The sequence below is a fragment of the Eptesicus fuscus genome, chromosome 21 (assembly GCF_027574615.1).
Source record: "Eptesicus fuscus isolate TK198812 chromosome 21, DD_ASM_mEF_20220401, whole genome shotgun sequence".
NCBI lineage: Eukaryota > Metazoa > Chordata > Mammalia > Chiroptera > Vespertilionidae > Eptesicus > Eptesicus fuscus.
The window spans coordinates 4430398-4446765 of NC_072493.1; the positions used below are offsets into that span (position 1 = coordinate 4430398).

Genomic DNA, 16368 nt, shown 5'->3' on the forward strand with positions numbered 1-16368 from the left:
TGATAAAGTATCTTCAAAGACAATATAATAATGTTTGTTTTCAAGGCACTGAAGTTTGTAAAATCAAATTCTAAGTAAAAGATAACCCTATATGCATATCCTTACATTTGTAAACTTTAAGAAGTAGCACTTTTAATAGAAACAGCCTAATTTAAATGGATAAACTGCTATATTTGGACAAAAATAATATAAATCAGATAAGCTATTATTTCTGTATGTATACCTAGCTTATGTAAAAAGTTATCCATCATAACTCTTATGTTCACATCTTTTCTCAATTAAAGAATCATAAAATCACATCCTGAACCACAATTCATTTATCTATGTGCCATGTTTTGATAATGGAACATTTTGTCTCTGACTGTTTCATTTCCTTAGCTTGTACATTAGATAGGCAAATGTTAATCATATTAATCATAGCTATCATTTAATTTCTCATAATCAAAATTATCAGATATAGTAACTCTGGTTATATTAAAGGTATCGGAAAAAAAAATCAGTTCTGTAGACATCAAAACTTGGACTACGTACCAAGGAAATATAGCCATATAGTATCAAATATAAATGTTTTTATACCACAATTTGAACTATGTATACTAGAAAGGAATACACAAAAGATGATTTTCAGTTTCCAAATTTTCATTTAAAATGTTTCAAGTATACTAATCTTTTGCAATTAAAATAGCCTACTCAACTCTGATGATTAAAAACTATACAATTTCATTAATTCAAATTAGGACTTTAATCCATTATTTTAATTAATTATCTTACTACAACAATAGTTCTTATCTATTCCCTGTCACATGAATGGGGCTCTTTGGTGTCTAAATACGGTATTTATTCCATCCCCCCCCCCCCCCGACAGGTATCCATTTCCATTATCCCAGATAACAGGGGCCGTTGATAGCACTATCATATTCACCATTTTGTTCTTGGAATTAAAACGCAAACACTCCTAATACTAAAGAACCAAATTTTAAGTTTCATCACTTAATGATAAGGAATCTGGCAATCTATACACAGAACCGCATTTCTTTTAGGATGTGCTGTAGGATAATGAGGCATCTATAATGGTAAGTATTCAAAAGCCTGTCCCTCTACAAGCCAGACGAGGCACCGGGTCTGCACCGCTCCAACCAACAGCACTGAGCTGTCTGCGCAACACGCGTGAGGGCAGGCAGGGCAGGGCCAGCATCGGCTGCTTCTCTCCCTTTTCTTTCTTTTTTATCATGTATTTGTCTTCATTCCACTTGAGGGCACTGTCTACTTCAGCAGGAGCAGAGCCATTTATATCTGCCACTTACATAAGACACCTGTGGACACCGGATCTTGGCACCAAATAAACAAAACCCCTATGGGGCGACCCAAACAGCCCCAAAGCCTTCATTCGCCGCTATTTCTTTCAAGCACCAAAATGAAGTGTTTCTTATTTGTTCTCTGTAACATGTACCCAAATATTTTTGCCCCCAATCCCCCTCCCCCGCACAAAAATTTTTTTAAGTATGGCAATTCTATTTTGAAAAGAAATTTTTTAATTTCTAAAAATTATACCTTCAAATAGTAAAATTAAGAACTTCTTGAGTCTTGAGAATTATTATATGCCAACAACACCTACTCTATTGGTGCCCTAGCTTAACAACTCATGTCCCAATTTAAATAAAACCATCGGTGCCAATGAACTATTACCAGGACTAGACTAATTACTATGTGAATGTGTTAGGATACTATATTTTAAATGCATTTTATTATAAAATGTTTTCTACAAATCATTTAAGACACAGTCCATGGTAAAACTAGACATACGTTTTGGTTTATAAAAAGGTTGAGGACAATTTAACAACAGTTACCAGGAACCGTATTTCACAGTGAACTCCAGAAGGGGGGTCCCTCTTTCTAACTCGCATTAGCCCCGGTGCGCATCAGCTGAGCTCCATAACAGGACGGGTCATGTTAGAAAATGAGAGCAGCCAGAGCAACAGTTATAAAATATTTAAGCAGCATTATCCAAAACCACAAAGGATGTGGTCTCTCTTCTTTCAGAAAGAATAGGTTAGGAACGATCATATTAAAAATGGATTCTCTTCATTGCAACGGACCGTTAGAGAAAGGTGAACGGGGAACTTTAGAGCTGTAGTCTAGAGTTATACAAGCTGATGCACTTCATGATCTTTAACACTCAATATAGTGGCATTACTGCAGAAGTCTGTCAATAAAGAGATTTTCCTATCTCTTTAGAAAGAATATAATGCCAACATTCTTCTTTCCCTGGTACATGTACAGCCATTAAGCCTTAAGAAACCCAAGCAGGAAATACTGACTCGAGATTATGTGGGAACGATTTAAATCACCTTGTCAATGAGTTCTTTATCACTGAAGGAGGTCTGTCTGTCTGTCTGTCTGTTGAGTATTTTTAGGCACTCAGCACCGTGCTGGACCCTGAAAAATACAGACTTTGTAGGATAGGATGGCCGCCTTCATTTGCTTTCTCTTACTGCCTTTCAGGTCTCGTTGCTTAAAAATTGCCTGTAATAGTACACTCCACTTTGAGTGTTAATATACCACAACTGATTCATCTAAATACCATCGCACTTATTTCAGGCTGAAAACTGAGTGATTGCGAATAGCCTGATAATTACTATAGGTACTAAATGAAGATTACCAAAGAATTGGAATGCAAAATGTATTTAAGCTCAAAACCGTATTGAACAGAAGGCCTTGCTTTTGACAACATTCGAGATGAGAAACAGTTCAAGGTCACAAAGATTGGAAACTCTATCTGGTTATCTGAGCTTGCTGATAGGCTGAATCCTGAGTAAAGGAGAATTTAATTATATTAAAACAAAGTCATTAAACTAAGATGAGGGTTGGGAGACACAAATATTTACCAGTCTCCTATCAATGCAAAAAAAAAAAAAAAGGTGATCAAGAAGTTTTATCCACAAATATTACAGGTCAGAAGTACCTTGTTCTAGAAGATAATCTGTAATACAACTGAACAGCATTAGCAACAAAAAAAACTGACAGTGGTTAACTCTCCAGAACATACTGCATCACTTTGATTCTCAGGTTATCAGGTTATAATTGTTCCGTGAACTTCACTAGAGGAAACCAAGACAGAGTCATTCAAGACCAGGTCGCATCTCCTGCGCTATCGGATGCGCTCTGAACCACAGCAGGCTCTCTCCACCAGAATAAAAACGGCCTCACACGCACGGCAGAGGGAAGGTCAGTGTGAAGACTGAGGAAAGAAGACCATGGGGCTTTTCGCAAAGGCTTCTGGATAGCTAGAATACTTACCATTTTAAGAAAGAATATCTCTCATTAAAACAACAAGTTGTTATATTCCCAAACAGCGAAAGAATGGAAATACCGAGATTTGATGATGAGAAAAGAGAGTCAGCTTTAACCTTCCTCATGGGTTGACTTGTGACCCAAGCAGGCAAGTGTTCAGTCCCTAAAACAAATGGGATTTACAAGGTTTAAAAAAAAAAAAAAAAAAACACCTGTAAATTCATGGCAGACAAACAAGGCCTCCTGCTCTCGCACTAGAGCAAGCATGTCAAACTCAAAGGCTAACGCGGGCCAAGTAACCGAGGCTTGCGGCCCACGGGCCGCGAGTCTGCCATGCTTGCCCTAGAGTGAACTTCCACACTGTGACTTCCCGGGTCCCTCACGTTTATATTTCTGCTCCCCTAACCCGGGCCGACAATAAGGCAGGCACTGAGGGCACGTGAAATGAGTGAATGACTTGGTTCCCTCAAGTGATAACAGTGAACACCAAAATTCCATTCCCTCCTTTTAAGTGTTTAAGTGATTAAAAGCTTGTTCCAGGTTAAAAGGAAGGAAGAAAAAGACTCGGGAGCCGGGAGTATTTTAATGATTTTTACCTAATTCTCTGGAAAATAGCTCTAATTCATAATGAAGTCATGGCCAATGTTTATACCTCTTTGTTGTTATATATATATATAGAAAGAAGGAATATTTCACAATTACGAAAACCACTTGTTTGGGGTTCATTTGAAACTGGCTTTCTAGGTTCTCACGCCGTGACTGGTGCCTACAGATTCTGTGTAACGATGGAAAAGACCTCGACAGATTGAACACCGGAGTGTGACAGTCAGGAACAAAACATGAACAGTTTGATGAGTAAGATAATTACTCCTTTCTCTCGTCTTTCACGGAAGACTTCCTCAAACCAAATGAAATCACAACCTAGGCATGGCGCAGCCGCACTCCATCGCTGCTGCTGAACGTCTGATGTTTTATACAACAAGGGCCCTGGTCGTAACCACTCTTCCCAAGTCCCCGCCCAAAGGAGGCTTCTTCCCAAGAACTCTGTAAAAATCCGTCGCCGAACGTCAGAGAACGTTCTGGGTGTGACCGACACTCACAGTACATGAACTTCCACAAGAACTTCCAGCAAGCCATTTTCTCCTAATACGATTCTAGTTCAAATCCACCCACTACCCAGTGGGAAACTGGCAGCTGCATTCGTAGGGCCATTCAGTCTACTTGGGACATGAGGGGGTGGACAGGAAAACCAGAACTTGAATGAACACCCTCTCTCAAGGCCTGGGTTTTTCTCCTAGAGCCCAAGCCCTCAAAAGGGACAACCTTAGGAAGATCCCTATTAGCCCGAATTGGAAAGCAAGGTGGGGGGGTGCGCCTCAGCTGGGGGGGGGGGGGGGGCAGGGAGATGGGGACTGGGAGGCTCAAGGCTTGGTGGCTGGAAGATGACAACGGCTCTAAAGCACGCCAGTGCCACGGGGTGGGAGAGAAAAGATGCCAAGGCCTGAATAGCCGGGCAGCTGACCCAGCTGAGGACCCAGCTCAGCAGAGGGTTAAAAACGACAGCCGAGACGAGCACCAGGAAGGAAAGGGAAAGTATACCTGGTTTCAACAGGGCGCACCTTTCAACGGAAGGAGTCCGGGCTGGGGAGAAGCCATCCTCACCCCAGGAACGCGGAAACTGAAAGAAAAAGCAGAACACGCCATTAGCGAGGCCTGAGCCCTGACTGCTCTTCCTGGACGGAAGCCAGACACCCCAACACCGATGGACCGAGGGATGCGAGACGCGCCACCCCACCGAGGGGAGATGTCACAGCCTGGGGCTCCCGAGGCCAACCTGGGCGGTGAGAAGCCGGCCGGCGGCCCGTGCCTCAGTTTCCCCATTTGTAAATACGAGGTCGAAGGGGGAGAGGGATTCCCTGCGCTGCTCCCACTCCAAGTCCTGTCTTCTCCGGGGGTCCCGGCGGGGCGACCAGGCTCCCACCACTCGGGAGCCCTCTCGGGAAGGCCCGGGGGGTTGGGGAAGCCCCTGGCAAGGGGAAGCCGGGCTGACGTCAGCGGGCTCGGTGTCCCGCGGGCCTGACTGGCTTGGGGCCTGGGCAACTAATGGGCCGGCGCCGAGGGCCCGGTGGTCACGGCCACGGCCGGAGGCGTCCAGGGGCTGGGGAGGGGCGCCCGAGGGGCCCCGGCTGCCCACCGCTCGCTTGTTCACCTGCCCCCTCGCTTACTCACCTCGGACAGCGGGGCGGCGACCCTTCCCCCGCCTCGTTCGCCCGCGTTCCGGCCCAGCCCCGACGCCCAGCACCCACCGCCCCAGTATTTACCTCCGACGCCCGGCCCCCGCGCAGCCGAACCTGCTACCTGGGCCCGCCCCCACCTGCCCCGCCTCCGAAGCACTGGAGGGGGAGGGAGAGAGCGGGGGCGGAGGGCGCAACCGCCATGCTAACCAATCACAGCCCGAGTTGCGTTCTTGCGCACGCTCTGATTGGGTCTCCCAGTGACAGACCTTCTTCCAATGGTTGCAGACCCGGAGCGTTCTGTAGGGACTTTCCGCTCCGTCAAGCTCGGTGGAGCCAAAGGGAAAGCGGAGGGAAGGGGCGGGGCCACGGAGGATGAGGGCGGGGATTGGGGGAAGACTCTGTGTTCCGCGTCACCATTGGCTAACACCTGAGCGGGGGCGGGGCGCCGTGCTTCCCTGGCTCCACCTCCCATGCTCGGGTTCTGGCAGTAGGCTTAGCTGTCAAAACACTTGCAGACTGAGTTTGGGGCTGTGGTTAGGGAGCAGTCCAGAGGAGGGCTGGGAATAGCATTTCAGGATTCCGGGGAAAAGCAAAGCTTTGGAATCAAACCTAAGTGTGAATCCTTTGTGATTTCAATAAGGAGACTCGTGGCATGGGGAACTCACAACCACGCTGAGCCTCAATGTCCTCATCTGTAAAGTGGAGATCATCCTATCACCTGTCTTGCAAGGCTTGTTGTGAAATGCTGCATGTGAAGCTCCTGACGCACGGCAGGCGCTCGGTCATGTCAGCTCTCTTCCTGGGACCTCTGCTGTTTCTGAACCTGGGTAGCCACCTATCCCGGGTGGGAAAGAGTTCTCCCTGAGGTGCCGAAGACGGGATTTCCACACGCCGCCTCACCAGCTCTGCGCCCTCTGGCCACCAGCCAGGACTTGGGGTGTAGTTAAGGATCTCTCAATTACAAGGGAGGTTTGTGATTCCCAAAAGTGCTCAAAATATTTAAGGAAGTGCTTTTTATAATCAGTCCCAGAGCCTTGCAGCATGCTTTGCTGCACTGGATAGTCCTGTTAATTAATTTCTTCTCCTTTGACATTCTAAGTACCAATTATAAGAGAAGGTGATTAATAGTGAGGAAGGAAGAGGGGTGTGTGTGTGTGTGTGTGTGTGTGTGTTTAATCATGAGAGGGGAAATTTCCCCCATGAAAAGTGATATCTCGGAAGATCTTGGGGACTTAAACCAGTGAGTACACAAAAGAAGTCACACGAGTAATTACTAACAGTCCCAGTACACAGGCCACCCATGTCCCTTGGCATAAGCACCGAGAATGGAATGGACATCTTTTGAAAACTAAGCCTCAATCCGCGCTCGTGCCTCCCGAACCATCCTTATCCTGTTTCCCAAGCTTCATGACCACACTGCATAGAAAACAATGACATGGGAAGCCCCAGTCCTGGCTTGCAGTGTGGCCTGAGGCGACACCATTCTCCTTCTAGATCCAGATTCTCCCATAAAGCCGGAGGAGTCAGAGGTCGCGGTCTGGCTGTCTACAAGAGAAATTCTGCTTGGCCCGGCCGGTGTGGCTCAGTGGTTGAGCGTCAACCTATGAACCAGGAGGTTGCAGTTCGATTCCCATCAGGGCACATGCCTGGGTTTTGGGCTCGATCCTCGGTTGGGGATGTGCAGGAGGCAGCCCATCCATGATTCTCTCTCATCATTGATGTTTCTCTCTCTCTCTCCCTCTCCCTTCCTCTCTGACATCAATAAAGATTTTTTAAAAAAAGAAGAAGAAAAATTCTGCCTGAAGACCTTTTTTGCCTGACCCATACAGTGAGGGCAAAGAGGACGTGGGGTGGGAGAGAAAGATGTTCAGTCCTTTTAGACAGGGCCGACACTCCCCATTACTCCCTTTGCGCCCCCCTTACCACTCCCTACTGTTCCTCCTGGCATACTTCTGTCATTTACATTGATGACTGGCTCTGAGGCACTTGAGTTTGCCACCCCTGGACGAGGGCATCTTGGCGTCCGCGGTGATGATGGTGTTTAGTGCCGCCGCTGAGCTTTCTTCCCACCACAGGGGTCAGTTCTCCTGTCACAGGTTCCCTGAATCACAGGGTAAGGCCTTGGCTTCGTCTGAGAGAGATTCTTCCCAGCCAGGCCTGATAATGGGGCTTATCTTAATCACCATCTCCTCCCCATTGGTCACGGCTGCCTGGAACACGGTGCTGAACCGGTGTCCAGGCTCCCAGGGAAGAGCGAGGCCCGCCAGGGGAGGCGGGGCATGGCACCCTGGCGCTATCGTGTGCAGCCCTCGCGAAGCCAGCCTCTCCTTTCCCAGAGGGGAGATTCGGGTCCGAAGCGTGGGAAAGAAGCTGTCCCCATCGCCCGGGAGAGGAGCTGGGAACCTGCTTCTCCTGATCTCAAGCCGGGCTCCTTCCGCCTCTGTTCAAACGAATTCTGCAAGTGAAGTGCCGTCCTCTCTGCCTTCCAGACCCTCCTTCGTGTAAGGCCCAGCCAACGGCCACCGTCTTCGGAGGGTCTCTACCGATGGCTCCAGGCCCCGCTGTGCCCCTGGGGCTACCCACTGCCCGCAACCCGTTCCCCGCAGCCTGGCCCTGGGTTCACAGCCGACGGTCCCCAGGACACAGGGCAGCTACAGGGAGAGGCCACCCCGCCCCCTGGCAAGCAGACCTGTCCTGAGTGACCACACAATCACCGAAAGGCTGAGGTCAGAGTGAGCCTCCGAGGCGGAGTGCTCTGAGCAGACGGAAGAGGCCGGTGGCCACCAGGAAGGCCTGTCCGAGGCAGCCGCCCTGGAGATGAGGTGACTGACGTGGGTGACGTGTGGCAGGAGCCGAAAGGGGCAGAGAACAGAAGAGACGGGCGCAGAAGGGCCAACCGGCGGGGCCTTGAGAGCAGGGCAGGAGGGCACCCTCGGAAGGGCTGTAGCCGGCGGGGACTGGGATTCCAAGCTGACTTGGTTCTCCCTGCACCCTGCCTTTGAGTCAAATGGAGCTCTTTCCCCGGAGCTGGGACCTGCCCTCCAGGGGGCCTGGTAGGGGCCTAGGACCTGGAGGGACACCTCGGGAGAACTCGACAAACCTCGGCGGCATGGCTATTCGTTAGACCCGGCCCCGAGCTTCCCCAATGGGCATCACCGGCCACCTCCCACTTCCGGCCTCACCAGATTCAGTGCGTGTCGCAGCGCCCACTCAGCACCCACCACACAGCCCGAAGGGCACTCCCCATGTTCCCCACCGCACGGCCACCCCCTGCCTCCCCGTCTCAGAAAAAGGCAACGCCCCCCCCCCCCCGCCGCCGCCCCCGCTCTTCATCCGGCCGCCCCCGGTCCCGCCAGTTCCCTCCCCTCCCAGGAGCAGGTGCACTCCGTGAACTCTAAGCCACGGCACCAGCGGGCCAGGCGCCCCCCAGGCCAGGATACCGTACCCCGCTTTCCCCAGGATGCCCAGAGCGGTCGGTGTTTCAATCAATGGGGTGAAGGCTTGCATTCTCAGGGACGTCCTTCCCTTAGCGAGCGGGAGCTGCAGGTGCAGCGGAGCGTCCGTCTGGTGGCTTTCACTCCGGATACCTAAAAGCTCTTTCCGCTCCGAGAGAAGGAATACGTTAATCATCTGTAATCGGCGGGCAGAGGCCCACACGCTCCGGCGGAGCTCGTTGCTGTTACCAGGGACAAATGATTTCCGTGGGGTTTGAAAAGCACACTCCTACAGAAAGGGCCGGGCTGTTCAGGGGAACCCCATTTGGGGCAGTAGATACATTAGGAGCAACCCCGTGTTCCGGAACCCCGCTCCCTTAGGAAGGGTCACTAACGGTGTTGAGAGAAAGGAGATTCGTTATTACTAGAGGCCCGACGCACGACATTCATGCAAGGGGCTCGGCCCTCACAGCCCCTCGCAGCCCTGGCTTCGTCCGGAAGGCCGTCCGGACGGTCATTCCGCTGTTCGGTCTAATTAGCATATTAGCTCTTTATCATATAGGATAATCTGCCCCAACTTCTATATTTTCTGCCCCCTTTTAAGAGGCTGGGTTCTCCATCCATTCCACAAATATGTGAGCACCTACTATGCGCTAGGCACTGTCTAGACCAGTGATGGGCAACCTTTTGAGCTTGGTGTGTCAAACTTCGCCAAAAAACTGAGCATAACTCGGGTAGTGTGTCACTTTGAGGAAAAAACATTATTTCGCGATATTTATAGTTTAAATAACATAAATGTATAATTGTTATATATAATTGTATTTAATAAACCAAAAACTAAATATTTAACTTACCTGCTTAGTGACTTCTTTGTTCATCCGTCAGTCGGTTTCTTTTGTTGGTCTTGATATTATTTAGCTTGTGTGGGGTGCCGTGAACTAAGATAAGTGAGGGGGAGGGGGAATTCTTTAACTAACCTGCCTATTAGTGACTTTTTTGTTGCTGAATTTCATTGGCTAAATCTTCAATTGAAGGTTGGTATTTTGTACACTTCAGGCCCAAGCAAGCGCTACTAACTTCATCTGCCAATCTCTTTCTTTTGTTGGTTTTGATATTATTTAACGCTGAGAATAAGGCCTCACAAAAGTATGTAGAGGGAAAAATTGTGAGTAAAGCCATTGTTAATTTTTCAGGGTGCTAAAAGTATCTGGTAGTCGGTTCCAGGCACTCCAAATTTCCTGTTTGTAGTGGCACTCCTCTTGATTCTCCAAGCGGCACCTTTCCAGATTCTCAAGCTTTGACCTCAAGTCAACAAACACCTGAGCCCAGATACTGTCTTGAAATTCTGCAAGTTTCATCTCCAAATCATCAATTTGCATCCATTGGAAACCATTTAATTCCAAACTACTGTAGACTACTACATCAGGATACTTAATTATTTTCATGGTCTGTTCTAGACTTCTAAATTGACTAAATCTATCACTAAACTGGTCAAGTAACGAGTCTAAAACATGCTGGTACTTCATATGCAAGAGTTCCATTTCATTTTGTACAGCTGCACTGGCCTTCTCAAAATACTTTGTTACTCGAGGAAAATACTTATAAGTTTTAGTTTCTACATCTCGCTTGAAAATTTTAACTTTACTTTCAAAAGCTTTTATGTATCCAAACATAACATCAATACTTTTGCCAAAACCTTGTAACTTTAAGTTCAGTTCATTAATATGAACAGAGAGATCTGTAAAAAGCATCAGGGTGTTGACCCACTTATCATCATTAAGCTGAGGAAAGTTTCCCAGATCCTTATCATCAAGAAATACCTTAATTTCTTCAAAGCACTCCACAAAGCGCTCAAGAACTTTGCCTCAGCTCAACCATCTTACATTATTGTACACCAGCAGTCCACTGTAGGTGGAATCAACCTCCAGTAAAAGTGCCGAAAATTCTCGCTTGTGAAGGGGGCGAGCAGCTATTAAATTAACTATTTTTGTAACAACTGACATTAAGTCGTTTAAGTCGGTGAATCCTGCCTTGGCACATAAAGCCTCCTGATGGATAATACAGTGAAAAGGCACAATCGGATGTCCAATAGCTTCTGTAAACAATTTGACAAATCCGACTTTTTCCCCACCATATTTGGTGCCCCATCTGTTGTCACTGACACAACTTTAGAGATATCAATGCTTAGGTCACGAAATGTTTGTATAACAACCTTACATATTTCACTTCCTGATTTACTTGTTGACACTGATACTAATTTTATCAACTCTTCTCTCATTGTGAGACCATCAGAATATCAACCAATGATGGCCAACTGAGCATGTGATGTGACATCAGTAGTTTCATCAAGAGAGATCGAAAAATATTTACACTTCCTTATGTCTCTCTTTAATTGATGTTGTACGTTTGTGTTCAGTCTCATTATTCGGTCTTTTATGATATTTCTACTGAGTGGTAACTCAGATATTCTCTTAATAATTGCATCTTTATTCTGCATATCGTGAAATAGAACTGGTGCACATCTTAGGAGAGTTTCTTTAATAAATTCTCCCTCACTGAGCGCTTTTCCATGCTGAGCTATAGAGTGAGCAATGCTCAAACTGGCAGATGTTAAATTTGTAGAGCCTTTCATAAATTTAAGGATGGAATTATATTGGCTCTTATAAAGGTGTAGCTGCCTGGAAATGTATTCCTTCCTTTCATCTCACTTTTTTCCAAGAGCTGGGAATGATTAGTTTCAAAATGTCTATTTATATTCCATGTTCTGCTTACTACCGTTTCAGTACATAGAACGCAAAGTGATCTGCCATTTTTTTTTTATATTTTATTGATTTTTTACAGAGAGGAAAGGAGAGGGACAGAGAGGTAGAAACATCGATGAGAGAGAAACATCGACCAGCTGCCTCCTGCACACCCCCCACCAGGGATGTGCCCGCAACCAATGTACATGCCCTTGACCGGAATCGAACCCGGGACCTCTCAGTCCGCAGACTGACGCTCTATCCACTGAGCCAAACCGGTTTTGGCGATCTGCCATTTTTTTCCATAAAGCCATACATCTCGGTCCATGTCTCCTGAAAGGGTCGGCCACTGCTACTACCACTTCCTTTACTTAACCTTAGTTTTTTATTTTTTGGGTTCTCCATCAGGGGGGCAGTGACAGAAGATAGAATTATAGATAGCTTGTTAGGCCTGCAGGCAATTAGGGGTTAACTAGCCTAACTAACCACAAAATGGTGCATATAACTGTCTTTTAGGAAAGGGCAGGGTTAATAAGCAGAAATAGGGGTTAATAAGGATGCACAACAGTAATAGTGGTGAAATGGAGTCTGCACTATGGAGCAAGATGGTGTTCCTTATGTGAATTAAAATGGCTGCCACTATTTCTAATGGCGGGAAACGGCACCCATAGCACACCACAAACCCTCGCCTCTCCCAGCCTCCGCCTCACTTATCTCAGTAATGAAGGATTAGAAATCCATGACACTCCAGAACAGTAGATAATGGTTGCTGTGGTTAACTGTTATTTGGTTACTGGTAATGGCAGGGCCCCCAGAGATGCATCCCCCGCTGCGTTCCGCTGCTCCCTGTTCTGCCGGCGGAAGTGAGGGCAAAGATCCCGGCTTAACCGTAAGTCCCAGAACTAGACGCTCTGTGCCGGACTTCTGTTGTTTTGGCCTACAGACCTCCGGCACAGAGTGTCTAATAGGGGAGGATGAAACATTTGCGACTAGAGTCTTGGAATTAGAGTCTAAGACTCTAGTCGCAAATGTTTCATCCTCAGGAGCAGCAAATGTTTCATCCTCGGCATGTGGCCGCCTCAGTGGCCGTGTGTCATCAGAAATGGCTACACGTGTCAGTGCTGACACGCGTGTCATAGGTTCGCCATCACTGGTCTAGACTCTGAGGACACGCAGCGGGCATGGTCCCTGTTCCCCCGTAGCTGACGTTCGAGGGGAAGGGAGAAACAGATGCACATGCGAAAGACGATGGTGAGCTGGCCGGAGAGAAGAGACTCGTGGGGGACTGTGTTTGTGGGTTGTTCCTGAAGGGCTCCCTTAATGAGGTGACATTTGAACAAAGACCTGAAGGCAGCAAGAAAGCCAGCCCTGCCGCCATCTAGGAAAGACCGTTTCCATCAGAGGACAGGAGCAGGTGCCAAGGTCTGGACACAGCGGCGTACTTGGCATGGTCGAGGAGTGGCCAACAAGCCGGTGGCTGGAGTGCAGAGAGTGGGGGTGTACTGGGCACATTGCGGGGCGGTGGGGGGGGGGGGACACAGGGACGGGCCAGGCATGCGTGAGACCTTGACTTCCACCCTGTGTCGGACGGGAAGTCCTGGAGAGTTCAGATCAGAGCAGGGGCCTGACTTCCGTTTTGTCAGGCTCACTCCGAGGGTCAAGGGCAGAAGCCGGGGGACCCGTAAGGAGATCAATGCAGCAATGGAGTTAAGGGAACCCCCCTCAAGGAGCCCCTTGTTTCCTGGGGGTGGGGGAGAGCGGTTGAGAGGAGGGGGGTGTGAGACTGAAAATGTCAAGAAAGAAGTTGTTCCACGTTAAAAAAAAAAAAAAAAAAAGTGCGGAGCTCTTGTCGGAAGGATTTCAGGGTGGCTGATGGGGAGCAGCAATGCTTAGGAGATAGGATTGTGGATTGTTCTGGAAATGATGTCGGAGGGGATTACATTTAGAGCAGAAAAGGAGGGAGCCAAAGATCCCGGGTTGCCAGTCTGCACAGCTGCAGGCCCTCCCCCACGTAATTCTCCAGGGGGAATGCCCAGGCCGGTCCCCAATGTCGTCCATGACCTTGCCCTTCCCCTGGGACCTGCCAGCCGGGCCTGAGGCTCTGCGTTCCCGGGTGTGCGGGCTTGCCAGGTGCGTGCCCTGATGGCGGTGCGCTTCGCCCGCTGGCTGCAGCCTCCGCGTCGGGAGGGAGGCTCCCGCGGACGTGTTGGTGCAATAGTGAAGTGACGCTGTGGCCTCAGCTCACCCCGCTTGGAACCGGTGCTACCGCCCACACTTCTGGGGGTGTCTTCATTGCGGTGGCATCTGTTTTTGGTGCTGTTGGGGAGGAGACACTCAGATTCACTTTTTTTTTTTTTCCGCTCTAAGATGATGGTGAATATGATTAAAGTCTAAAGCTCTTTTTAAAAACTCTCCATCTTGGCCGGCATGGCTCAGTGCTCGAGCATTGACCTATGACCCAGCACTGATTTGATTCCTGGTCAGGGCACATGCCTGGTTGCAGGCTGGATCCCCAGTGTGGGGCGTGCAGGAGGCAGCCGATCCATGATTCTCTCTCATCATGGATGTTTCTGTCTTTCTCTCCCGCTCCCTTCCTCTCTGAAATTAATAAAAACATATATTTTTAAAATATATGTTTAAAAAACTCTCCTGCTCTGATACCTCCTTTTCTACACGTAAGAAGGGTGTCTTCTCAGCCACCAGGAGGAATCTGCCTGCCCCTGGGTAAGCCACTGCCCCCCAGCACACGCCTTTCAAGTAACCTCCCCATCCGAGAACTCTAAGATGGAGAGTCCTCCTCATGCGTTACCTGCGCAGGCCTAGAACGCTGTGCGTAGATCTGCTGGATTTTTCAAAGTTAGGAACCTTCTACTCTGAGCCCTGACAGCAATCTCACACCCAGTTCTCAGGACCCCTCTTACCTGAGCTCCTCTTTCTCCACAGTCTCTCCCTGGGTTACGCCCTCCAGGCCCAAGGACCCCTCTCCCCTCTAGATGCTGAGCACGCCCAGCCTGTTCTCCGAGCTGTTCTCCGTGGCAGTGACCTCTCCCACAGGGTCCAGACCTGCACATGACTTGAGGTCTTCACCTGACTTCTCCCCGTAGGTGTCTCTGGACAGTTCCAAACGGAAGTCCCGCCTACTTCCAAGTTTGTGTCCTACCTGTGGCCTCCGTCTCCTAATCCAAAACTTAGGAGTCATCCCGGGTTCTTTCCTTTCCCTCCTCCTCCTCATCCAGTCCGTTTGTAAACCCGTGGCCGTCTACCTCTGAAATCCATCTCCTCTCCATACCCACGGAGGCCTCCTCCGCCCAGCCAAGCACCTCTCACCTGCAATAGCTCCCAGGCGGTCTCCCCACCTCCTCTCCCCCTCACTCCCAGCCCCATGCATTCCAGCCCCTTCTCCACCCAGGGGCAGCAGAGGTCTTCTGTAAATACCACGGGGTCCTTCGCGACTGGTCCTACCTACCGCTTCAGCCCCGTCTGGCTACACTGTGCCGTTAGCTCGTCTCAGACATACGGTATGAGTTTCCTATGGCTGCTGCAACAGATTGCCTTAAACTTGTCGGTGGCTCCACATGGCACAGATGTATTCTCGTATGGTCCCGGAGGCCACCATCCCAAATGGGCTGCAGCCAAGAGGGCGGGAGGGCTGGCCGTGACCCCGCGATCCCAGGGGCAAGTGTGTCCTGGCCTTTTCCAGCTTCTAGAGCCGCATTCCTCCGCCCAGGGTCCCTTCCTCCCCGTTCCAGGCCCGCAGTGCAGCATCTGACGCCTGCGGCCACGCTGCTTTGTCCTCGTGGGTCAGACTCCTTGGCCTCTCTCTCTCTGGCTGCACTTGGGGTCTGTCCAGATCATCCAAGAGGCTCTCCTCATCGCAAGACCCCCAACCTCATCGCATCTTTACTGTCCCTTGCGCCGTATAAGCAACATCCATGCCTCCCGGGATTAGGACCTTCAGGGGCCATTACTCAGCCAACCACACGCACCCAGCTCCTTCCCCCAACAGGGTCTCTGTATGCTTGTTGCCTGGTCACCTGTTTCCTGCCTCCCTCTCCGCCCCCCCCCGCCCCCCCCCCCCAGCTGCCTGGGAGCTGGGAGCCGTGTCTCTTGTGTTCACCCACGGATGGTCCCTACATGCCTGGCTGATATGGTTGCAAACTGAAATGAAGGAAGATGCGTTTAGCCCTGCTCTCCCTATCTGGCGGGGAGGGGAGGGAGAGACACTCAGATTCACTGGTGTTGCTCAGTGGTTACAGCACCAGCTCACAAACCAAAAAGTCACGGGCTCAATTCCAGGTCAAGGGCCTATACCTCCATCCCAAGCCCTGGGTGGGTGTGTGCAGGAGGCAACCAATCGATGTATCTCTCTCACATGGGTGTTTCTCTCCCTCCCTCCCTCCTTCCCTTCCTCTCTCTCTAAAAAAATCCATGGAAAAAATACCCTCAGGTGAGGATTAACAACAAAAGAAAAACAGGAAGATGCATTTACGATCCAAGATGCGTGAAGAGGCTGCTGTGCGCACTGGCCACCTTCTCTCCCTCCTGGTCTCTGTCAGCAGCAGTGGTCTGGAAGAGTCTGCGGCCGCCGTGGAGGGAACCCGCAGGCACGCTCACACGCAGGAGCGCCGCGGGATGCGCCCGGCTAACGAGCCAGGCACACAGAAC

The 16368-nt window shown here is 49.5% G+C and overlaps 1 protein-coding gene across 7 annotated transcripts in view; it reads right to left on the reverse strand.

Moving 5' to 3' along the window:
* The window catches only part of CYLD (CYLD lysine 63 deubiquitinase), a 28897-nt gene extending 23258 nt beyond the window's left edge, over positions 1 to 5639 (reverse strand). For 3 of the 7 annotated variants that reach the window (XM_054710539.1, XM_054710533.1, XM_054710534.1), the window contains exons 1-2: positions 5521 to 5631; positions 4891 to 4969 (exon numbers count right to left, since the gene is read on the reverse strand). The gene's annotated coding sequence lies outside the window, so the exon portion shown is untranslated. Of the gene's footprint in view, positions 1 to 2348; positions 2421 to 3297; positions 3455 to 4890; positions 4970 to 5520 lie in introns of those variants that run through there. The other 4 variants (XM_054710536.1, XM_054710537.1, XM_054710538.1 and 1 more) reach the window with 4 other exon arrangements.
* Positions 5640 to 16368: the final 10729 nt, after the last annotated feature.